An 11,425-nucleotide genomic window follows, 5' to 3' on the forward strand; every position below is an offset into this window, starting at 1 on the left:
AAAAAAAATATTTTATAGTTCCTAAATTTCTGATACATAAAATAAATGTGCCTAATTAAAGTGCCTGATTGCAGGAGTTTATATCAGCAGAAAATAAATAAATAAATTGAAATAATTTTGTTAAATTCATTAATAAAATAGTACATTTTTGATATACGAGAAATTAAATTTGCTCAAATTAATACAATTTAATTCTTAAGTTAATTTCAAATTTTTGAGTTTTATTCTCTTTTGGCAAAAGGACTTGGGAAGCTGATTCTTCTGAATTGGCGAATAGTATGAATGTGTGTATAAATTATTAATAATAATATCTTTGTACTTAATTTAATTCATAATTATCTAAAATTATATTGAGTAAATGATTCATATTTATGTCGAATACAAAATTAAATTGGTTAAGTAGTATTTTACAAATATAACTCTGGGAGATAGATAAATATATATACTTATGCATGTAACCTGTATATGTATACGTATATATATGCTATATATATATATATAGATGTGTGTATAATGTAATATAATTAGCAATATTGTTAATTGTTAAGATAAAAATTTATTCTCCATTTTTTTGGTCGACAAGTATATATTTATCATTTTCTTGAATTAGCACAAATCTATAGTAATTTATTTTGGAAAATAATGACAAAAAAATATATATATATATATAAACTATTTTTACTCCTGAAGGATAAATAATTGAAATGATTTCTTTTACAGAACTCATTAAGCTCTAAACAAAAGAAATCCTTTCATTGTACATTGTCTGGATACTTGTAAAATGTTCTTTTATTAACATTCCAGTTTCTAAATTTCATGTCATGACAAGCTATTCTTATTTTGCTTTTGTTTTTTACTATGATTTTATGAATATTTTATTGTATTTTATTTAATTTTAAATATAATTTGAGGTGCAGAATACCTAGAAGAACCTATTTTTATGCGCCTTCACTTGCTATCTACAATATTGTTACTAATTAGAATGGAGCAAGACATTAGTGTAGAGCCTAACTTGACTCTTAACTGTACAATATGATGATAGCAGCCAATGCCAAAACAGAAAAAAAAAATTGTTTTGTATAGGAACCAAAACTTATGCCCACACTATTTTTAGTCAAGATATTTATCAAGTTGTGCAGCTTGTGTCACTGGAATACCTCCTTTTTCCTTTTAAGTTTATCAACGATCAACATCGTAATGACATATCCTCACTATGATTTTATCATTCATCGCAATTAAGAAAAATATGTGTCCATATGCAAATAATCACATTCTATACGAAGTGATGTATAATTATATATATATATAAAAATGTGTCCACAAAGTTAAATTTTATATAATGATTAATGTTTATTGTGTATATTGGACTATTTTTACACAGAAAAATTGATTGTGAAGTGTTAAAAAAACAATTATTCAAAGTAAAAATTTAATAAATTTGTAATATTTTCCTATTATTATTACCTGAAAATATGTTTTTTGAAATATATTTTTATACGTTTCATTTTAAATTGATTGTGTAATATTGAAATTAACTTAATTTTTAGAAACTTCAAAAACATCAATTCAAATTATACAAAAACCATGCTTCATTAGAACAAATTTTTTTATGTTTAAAATTGAAGCAAGTCATTCTGGCTCATGTTTAGTGGTTTTAAATGAAGAATAATAAATGGTAACCTTCTAAATAAATTAAAAATGTTAATATTTAACAAATTTTCACAATTCTAAAATGCAAACAATTTAAGTTTTAAATATTTAACACATTTGGATTATTTTCTAGAAGAATGAAATTTAATAAGCTGCAAAAAAAAAAAAAAATATTAAGTCTCCAAAGGGGAGCCAGAAAGGTTCAAAAGTGCTTGTACTTCAAATATTTATAACTTTACTCTGATAAAGCATAGTTTAGTATAATTATATCATTTGTTTTCCACTAAAAAACATATCATATTAATTAAAATTTAATAATTATAAGTTCTTTAACCAATTTTCTTCATTTAATCAAAGAAAGAATTTCATTAATGTAAGCTTAACGTGTATATTGAAATACGAACTGCACATTATAGTTTTGTAGTTATGAAAATTACATTACCGACAATCAATTTATTGCAATAAACATGTGATATATATATATACATATACACACAAACACATACACACATATACATATATATATATATATATATATTTTCAAACAATATGTAAATAAATATATATCAATATTTAAAGAAAATATACAATAATGAATCAGATATAAAGTATTTAAAATTTAACAGTAAAAAAAAAATATTTTATAGTTCCTAAATTTCTGATACATAAAATAAATGTGCCTAATTAAAGTGCCTGATTGCAGGAGTTTATATCAGCAGAAAATAAATAAATAAATTGAAATAATTTTGTTAAATTCATTAATAAAATAGTACATTTTTGATATACGAGAAATTAAATTTGCTCAAATTAATACAATTTAATTCTTAAGTTAATTTCAAATTTTTGAGTTTTATTCTCTTTTGGCAAAAGGACTTGGGAAGCTGATTCTTCTGAATTGGCGAATAGTATGAATGTGTGTATAAATTATTAATAATAATATCTTTGTACTTAATTTAATTCATAATTATCTAAAATTATATTGAGTAAATGATTCATATTTATGTCGAATACAAAATTAAATTGGTTAAGTAGTATTTTACAAATATAACTCTGGGAGATAGATAAATATATATACTTATGCATGTAACCTGTATATGTATACGTATATATATGCTATATATATATATATAGATGTGTGTATAATGTAATATAATTAGCAATATTGTTAATTGTTAAGATAAAAATTTATTCTCCATTTTTTTGGTCGACAAGTATATATTTATCATTTTCTTGAATTAGCACAAATCTATAGTAATTTATTTTGGAAAATAATGACAAAAAAATATATATATATATATAAACTATTTTTACTCCTGAAGGATAAATAATTGAAATGATTTCTTTTACAGAACTCATTAAGCTCTAAACAAAAGAAATCCTTTCATTGTACATTGTCTGGATACTTGTAAAATGTTCTTTTATTAACATTCCAGTTTCTAAATTTCATGTCATGACAAGCTATTCTTATTTTGCTTTTGTTTTTTACTATGATTTTATGAATATTTTATTGTATTTTATTTAATTTTAAATATAATTTGAGGTGCAGAATACCTAGAAGAACCTATTTTTATGCGCCTTCACTTGCTATCTACAATATTGTTACTAATTAGAATGGAGCAAGACATTAGTGTAGAGCCTAACTTGACTCTTAACTGTACAATATGATGATAGCAGCCAATGCCAAAACAGAAAAAAAAAATTGTTTTGTATAGGAACCAAAACTTATGCCCACACTATTTTTAGTCAAGATATTTATCAAGTTGTGCAGCTTGTGTCACTGGAATACCTCCTTTTTCCTTTTAAGTTTATCAACGATCAACATCGTAATGACATATCCTCACTATGATTTTATCATTCATCGCAATTAAGAAAAATATGTGTCCATATGCAAATAATCACATTCTATACGAAGTGATGTATAATTATATATATATATAAAAATGTGTCCACAAAGTTAAATTTTATATAATGATTAATGTTTATTGTGTATATTGGACTATTTTTACACGTGATGTAACTTATATTTAGTATATTTTGATTTTTTACTTTATGCAGTAACTTGAATTAGTATTTATTTGCACTGATCAAACAAAGTATCTAATGTAAACAGGGCTTATGAAATTGTGATTTGTCTATTTTAAAAAATATATGACAGATGGTTTCCATCGTGTGGAAATTACAAAGTGTCGAGGAGTTTAATTTGTGCACCCGATGCAGTAAAAATGTATTTGTTTCCACTCCACATAATGCATTGGAATCTATATCTTTCAGAATTATAGTTCATAAAAGTTCTTCTCGATAGATATATTCTCATAAGAAGCTGTTTTGATGTTAACGAAATATCGTAGAATCCAATCAAACCAGAAACAATTGAACACGCATTTTCATTCTTCTTGATATTGTGCACCTCTACATTGATATGTAGAGTATATCATCATGTAAAAAGAGAATAAAAATCAGAAAATTATATCCTTTATTTGAAAAGGATTTGCAGCGCAAAAACAAAAAGTTTATTCAGAACATAGCTTTCACACACATGCACCAAAAAGAAGTGTGTGTTATGCTACAAAATACAAATTTCACCCCCATGCATGTATTAAAACTTGGATCATCTAGTAGCGATATTATAATTGTATATATCTGCTCTTCAACTGTTCTGTAAATTTTGTACAATATGCATTTGCGAGGGAGTAGATAGCTTTTGGCTGAATTAATAAAGTAATTTAAATTATGGAATTTGTTTATTCTTTATTTAGTTTTATAGTAGTATTGCATTGTACAGTTTAAGGATAACAAAGGTTTTCAGTGCCACATGAGATGGTTTGCAAAATATTCATCTTTCAACCAGTTTATTTGCAAATGTAACAGGTATGTGTCACTTAATGACATTCCATTCCCCTTAATAATAGATTGCACATATGGCAGGGTTTCCATAATATTATAATTGAGCTGAAATGTTTAAATTAATCTTAAGTTAACCTTATTTTGACATAAGGTTAACTTACATAATGACAATAACAATGCAATCTAGATCGGCTTTGGTGGGAGCTCCTCGATGTCGACGAACGGGCGCTGACTGGTGTCCCAGGCTTGACATGAGAGTGTCTGTTGCACAGGTGCTTCTGTCCGGTGATGTTGCGGATGTTGGTCACTGGTGGAGAACCTGGTCCGAGTGGAGAACTGCGGAGAATCGGTTTGGAATTCCTCTTTGGAGAGAAGCGGCTGAGAATCTCTCTTTTGTCCTTGAGATCCGGGGGTTTTATAAGATTTTCCCTGAGTCTCACCCTTTCGATTGGTCCCGTTCACCCTCTCCCTTACCCCGATTGGTCATTCTTTTGTTTCTAGGTGAAACTTGAGACCGATCCAGGTCGGAAAAAGGTCGGAGAGGTGATGACGGAGCTTTTAATGTTCGCGCTCGTCGACCTGACACTTGTTTGCGAGCATCTCGACAAAGCTCTTTCTCTCTGTCGACATTCCCCCCTGTTGTTTATCATCGCGTCGCATTTGTTTTATGATTCGAAAAAAGTTTTTGTCTCATCTGGGTTCTGTCACTAACACATCCCCTCGACCCAATTTGATCTTCAAAACTTTCCGACTTAAAAGTTTCGTAATTAGTCATAATTTCGACGCGCTTTTATGACCCTCACAATATGATGTTTGTCTAAAAACATTCTATGGCATTTGCTCGATCAAGTATTTCTCACAATATATTCCCATCATTAAGCTTCACATACCTATATACTAAAAATGTATAATCACAACTTATGTACTAGTTGGTATACAAAGCAGAGGAGGATAAAAGTTAACATATTCAAATTATAGTTCAAAAATTTCAATTTCTAAGACTCTTGGTTGAGAAAAATATTTCTTCAATCTTAGAAATCTATCAACTTAATAAGCCTAGACATGAATGACTTGATCATTCAAGTCAGTTGTCTAATGAAGAAAATGTATGTATATATTTCTTTTTTAATATTTTTAGATTATAATACATGAAATTGCTATATATTATGTTTGTATAATGTATATATACTAATTTTGTTATATTTAAAGATTCTTAGAGAAAAGAGAATTTGGGATATTCATACAGGGTGAACCAAGAGTGAATTAACTGCTGTAAAGATTTGCAGTGTTGTTCACATGTTAAATTGTATAAAAATTGTTCAAAATGAGATCATTTGATATACAAATTACAACAATTTCATGAACTGTTCGCAAATTGCTTGATGTAAATTCATATTCACAAGCATGTCTGAAACATACAAAGCATGGATCAGTTAACTATTGTAAAGATTATATTGATGTCTTATTCAAATATTTAAATACTTAATTATTTTCTCTAGTTTTATAAAGGAAAAACATATTGATCTGAATTTAATTTATAATTCATACGAATTCACAAGTTTACTGAAATACATAGAAACAAAATTCAGTTAACTGACTTAAGCCACCCTATATTTCTCAATGTATAATATATACAACATAAATTGCTCTATAGATAAGAAATAAGTCCCCTTTCTCACCTTTTCAATGTAAAGAAATGCCTTAAGATATTCAAAGTAAAATACATTTATAAATGTACAGGAACATAAAAATATGGTTAACTTACTTTTGGGCCAACATATTCACTCTTTTTACTTCATGTATACATCATAGATAAGTCATAAGATATCCTTCCTTTCTCATTTTTCCAATATAAGAAACTGCTTTAAGGATACTGAAAGGAAGGATGGTATACAGTGTGTATGTATGATAATAAACCAAGAAATATAGTTAACTGACTTCTGGGCCACGTCATATTTGTTTCTCCATAATACAATTCCACAACTCTTCTAATACTTCTCTATAATATTCCTTTACTTTCTCACCTTTCCAATGTAAGAAAGTGATTTAATGAAGATTAACCACATTTAGTGTATAGGAACATACTAAACATTGTTAACTGACTTTTGACCACACCATATTTTTACTGTATAACACAAATAGCTTAATAGATAAGTCGATAAGTTATCCTTTCTTTCTCACCTTTTTAATATAGACAATGCTTTAAGATAGTAGATTAAGTAGACTGTGTGTATGTATGTATATATATGTGTATATATATAACGACACATCTCATATATATATGAGATGTATCGTTAGTTAGGAAAGTCATTACTCATGAAAAGACATTTTAATTTCACGCCTGGATCACCTATTCTGAAATGTCGTTCAATGTTCTAGTTTAACCTTTTGTATCGATCCACAAAGTCAAGTGACTTTTATCATTATCTATCCAACATTCGAAAAAATTTAATAAAAATTAAAATATAATGAAATTTTAAAATTAAACTTCCGTTTTGTTTTTACATAAAACGTTTCTTTCCGCCATTTTTTTTTTAAACTTCACATTTAATTAAAATATATAAATGCATAAATCTCTGTTGAAGTTCTTTGTATTGTTAATTATATTTCTCTGGGGAGATTTGGAGTATAATTTCGTGCCTTAAAGTATTCCTTATAACAGGGAGTACGATATATTCTGTAAAATTCGGTGATATTTGTACATAAGTTTCTGGAAAATCGTCGTAAAGTGAGCCATTCCATTTCACGTAACTTCTGTTAACAATTGAGATTACTTTCCGTTCTGTAACTGAATTTTCGAAATTTAGAATAAATTTTACACAATTTTGATTGATTTCTTATTCTTAAGATATTGGATATAATAAATGTTATAAAACCGAGCGAGTTTGTTATATTATAAATCCCGGAGAACCGTCGTAAATCGAGGCAGCTTACGTGAAATATCGTCCTTATTTCACACAAGTTATGCTATAAATTAAGACTATGTTCCTGCAAAAGTAAAATGGGACTCGATAGAAATTAATGTATAGAAATTGTATTAATTACTATATAAAATTTCTGTGTATTAATTTTAAACATTTTTACATTTTGTGCTGCACGAATTGTTTACGTCTACAGTTATATTCTGGGATGAGTACAAATATGGCGTCGTTTTGACGTAAAACTGTGTACTAACCCACGACTTATATTGATAATTTACTGATTAGTAAATTGTATATTTGTAAATAATAATTATTAAAAAACAATTTCAAAATGTTTAACTTTTTGAAGCCATTAAAATCAACTTATCATCCCGAAATTCTTTTAACAAATCAGAATAACTATTCAGCAGCATAATACATACAGGGTAGTCAAAAGTCAATTAACCATGCTTTTGTTTTTGTATATTATAGATACAATTGTACGAATATTGTGCAATTTAATCTTTATAACGATTAACAGACTTTTGGGCCATCTACACAATAAGATGGAGTGGTCCAAAAGCCAGTTAACCGTGTTTTAATTGTGTGTTCTAGATAAACACTTGAATACTTCCACGTACTGTTATATATATATATATATATATATATATATATATATAACAGTTAGCTGATTTTTGAGTCATCCTGTACGCTAAAATCTAATCTAATATTAATAATTCGTGTATAATTTTCAAATTTATGTGAATTATTTATTTAAAAAATCTGTAGAAAACGATTCGCATTTAATTCCCGAAGATAGATCTTGATCAGATTTATCACAGCATCGTTCGGAATTTCAAGAATTTTTCTCGTATTTTAGAAAATATTTCAGCTATGCGAAGATTAAAAGTTTAGTGAAAGATGATATCCCTCACTGTTCATTGAGAATTAAGTTATGCAGATTTGTTTGTACCATAAATAGAAAAGTTTTCTATAAAAAAAAAAAGAAGGGAAGATCACCTCATCTGAATCTCTCCCTTCTCTCTTTCCACATCACTTCCTCTTAAGAATCAAATTATTAAATTTTAAAAAATTAATTATTATATTTTAATTTAAAATTTAATTAACTTAATAAAAATGTAACGTGTATTGTAATAATAATAATAGCAGTTTTTATCTCAATCCCATACAAATTGCTATATTTTCTGTATAGTTAGACGAGTAGTGCTGTGCAAAGAAGAGACATTTACAGGCGCTAGACGTTTCATGAGTCTATTAATGTATAAAGAAAGTTATAAAAAAAAATTACCCAAGCGTAACAGCTCTTAAATCTTTATTCAAAATTATAAAAAAATATATCTAAATTTTTAATAAGAAACTTTTTTAAGTGTGAAGAAACTTATATTTATAATAAATCTCATTTTCTGACTCATCTGTATTCATCATTTTAACGCTTCGCTGGAATTGTTCTTTATATATATATATATAAAATTAAAATGAGAATTTTTTAAAGTATTTATATACGTAAATAATTTATCAATCAAAATGTAATAATTGAATTTTTTTTTTTTTAGATTTTTATTTTTTGTTTTACGGTGTTTTTTTGTGAATGTAATGAAAATTGTGACTAACAGATGGAGCCACTTATTTGTTTACTAGTATTGTAAATTAATCAGTTTCTATGAAGGACCACGTGGTTAAATTTTATTATTTATTAACAAGAAAATGAGTAAAATAAAATAATAAATTATATGAATTTATTTCGAGAGTACGAAAATCTTGATAAAGGTTAACCGATAAGTGATGATAATTCAATGACAGATTGATTTATGTTCCTATATTAGCAGGAAAAAGTCTTAAAAAAACTTACGAAGAGTTGTTAATTAGGTCAAGTGGAAGGAAAAAAAATATATTATAAATTTGGAAATAGGTATTGATTATATTAACTATAAATAAACCTAATTAGTGTTATTTATCAATTGAAGGACTGCTAACATATTTAACATTCTTGTTTTAGTATTTAGGTCAGTTATATGCATCTAAATGGATGAATAAAACGTTTCTTTTGATTTATTAAGTCTTAATCTAAAAAAATTACGATAGATTTTTTTAGATTTATATTTATTTCTAACCAAAAATTAAAATTTTATACGATAGATGGCAGCAGTTAGGAAATGTATTTAATTTCGAATTACGTAATTTAAAATTTTAAATTTTTCCTAACCAATCACAGGTCAATGCATATTAATTATTTTGTACCATCAACCAATCAGAGGATGGAATGAACATAATGTATAAAAGATCCAAACTTTTTACAATTACATAACCAAAAAACTTAAATTAAAAAATAAATTTTTAAATTTTTATTTATTTATTTATTTTAAAAATATTTTCTGACGATTAAAATGTAAAAATTATAAAAATAATTTTTATTTAATTATATATACATTATTTAAGTAAATACAGTAAGAATCTTATATATATATATATATAGGAGTATGAAAAACACTTGTAAATATATGCAACACATTAAAACAAATATCCACAGACAGACATACAGACACACATACACACCAGTTACATAATTTATGTATCTGCAGTTAGATAAAAGTGTGATCTAATCGTGTGTGAACAATAACAAGATTTTCTCGTTTATATATAGAAACCTCGAACTACTTTTTTATAAATCGATTTTGTATAAAAAAAAATTCTGTAATCGCTTTAAAAAATGTCGAATTTAAAAAAAAATTTAAATAAATTACAAAAAAAATGGAAACAACTATTTAAATTCTTTTAATATTTTTCTCTCTGTCTCTCATTTTTTTTTAAATTACGTACAGTACATTATGATACCTATCGAGTTACATATTTACATAGTTTTCAATTAAATATATTTACATGCTTTCTATACATGGACTTATAATCTACATATATTTTTACATAACAGCAAAACGTACATAATTTTTTTCCTGTATTTTAAACACGTTTTTTTTTTTTAAATATATATATATTTTCCTCATAAGGATCATCGACAACGATTATTAAGGTGCTGTACACACGATCACAATTATTTTAAAAATTGAATTATCGGTTTACACATCGAAAACGACTCTATTACACGTTCTGATGACGTAGGCAAATTTGTAACTACGCACGTTTTGATGATGTCGTTCTAAGCATGTGTTCGGATCACCGGTGTGTGTTTATCGATCGTAACAAACGTTTTCCAGCTAAAAATAAGATGGATAGAAATGAAATATATATTTATATATAAAATTAAAACATTAAAAAAAAAATTTAAAAAAAAAAAATAGAGGTAAACATAGGTGAGTTAGAATTATATAAAATGTTGTGTTGTTAAATGAATTCGATTAAATGGCGGTGGTAGTTTGGTACGGAGTCTTTAACAATCAATGGTACCCGATAGGACTATCAGGTATAGCTTATAAGCTCGTGTTTTTTTTTATTTCCTTTCGTGTTGCATGTTGTAGATTTTAGTGTTTTATGTCATTTACGAATCGTTTCCGTTATTTTTTTTTCTATTTTTTTATTGAATTGCAAAGCGGGGTCCTTCAGAGCAGTTTGTGTAAATTAGTATCATTAAACTTTTTGGAGTATACTCTTCAACTGTTACACTATTTTTTGTGATAAGAATATCTTTTTTTTATATTTATATATGATGTATGTATATATATATATAAAATTAAGGTTATCACAGTCATTTATCTCTTAAATGTTTTAATAATAGGCGTTACGCATGTTTATACTTTGATGCTATAATTTGTTGAGTTAGAGATTGAATTGTATTAAAAATCAAGAATATATATACACGTATATATATAAATTTTTTTTTAATGATATGAATGTAAATGTTGCTTTGCACGCCCTAAGAGACGGCCCTCTTGATAATTGGAATTGATATATCTTACCCGATTATTAGAGGAGCGCATCATTATTCTTTATCAAAATCACATCAAGTTAGCATGGAAACTGCACTGTATGAAAAATTTTAATTGATTGGATCACCCTTT

The sequence above is a fragment of the Centruroides sculpturatus genome, unplaced genomic scaffold (genome assembly GCF_000671375.1).
Source record: "Centruroides sculpturatus isolate CEXI.00-Female unplaced genomic scaffold, Cexi_2.0 scaffold1206, whole genome shotgun sequence".
Lineage (NCBI taxonomy): Eukaryota > Metazoa > Arthropoda > Arachnida > Scorpiones > Buthidae > Centruroides > Centruroides sculpturatus.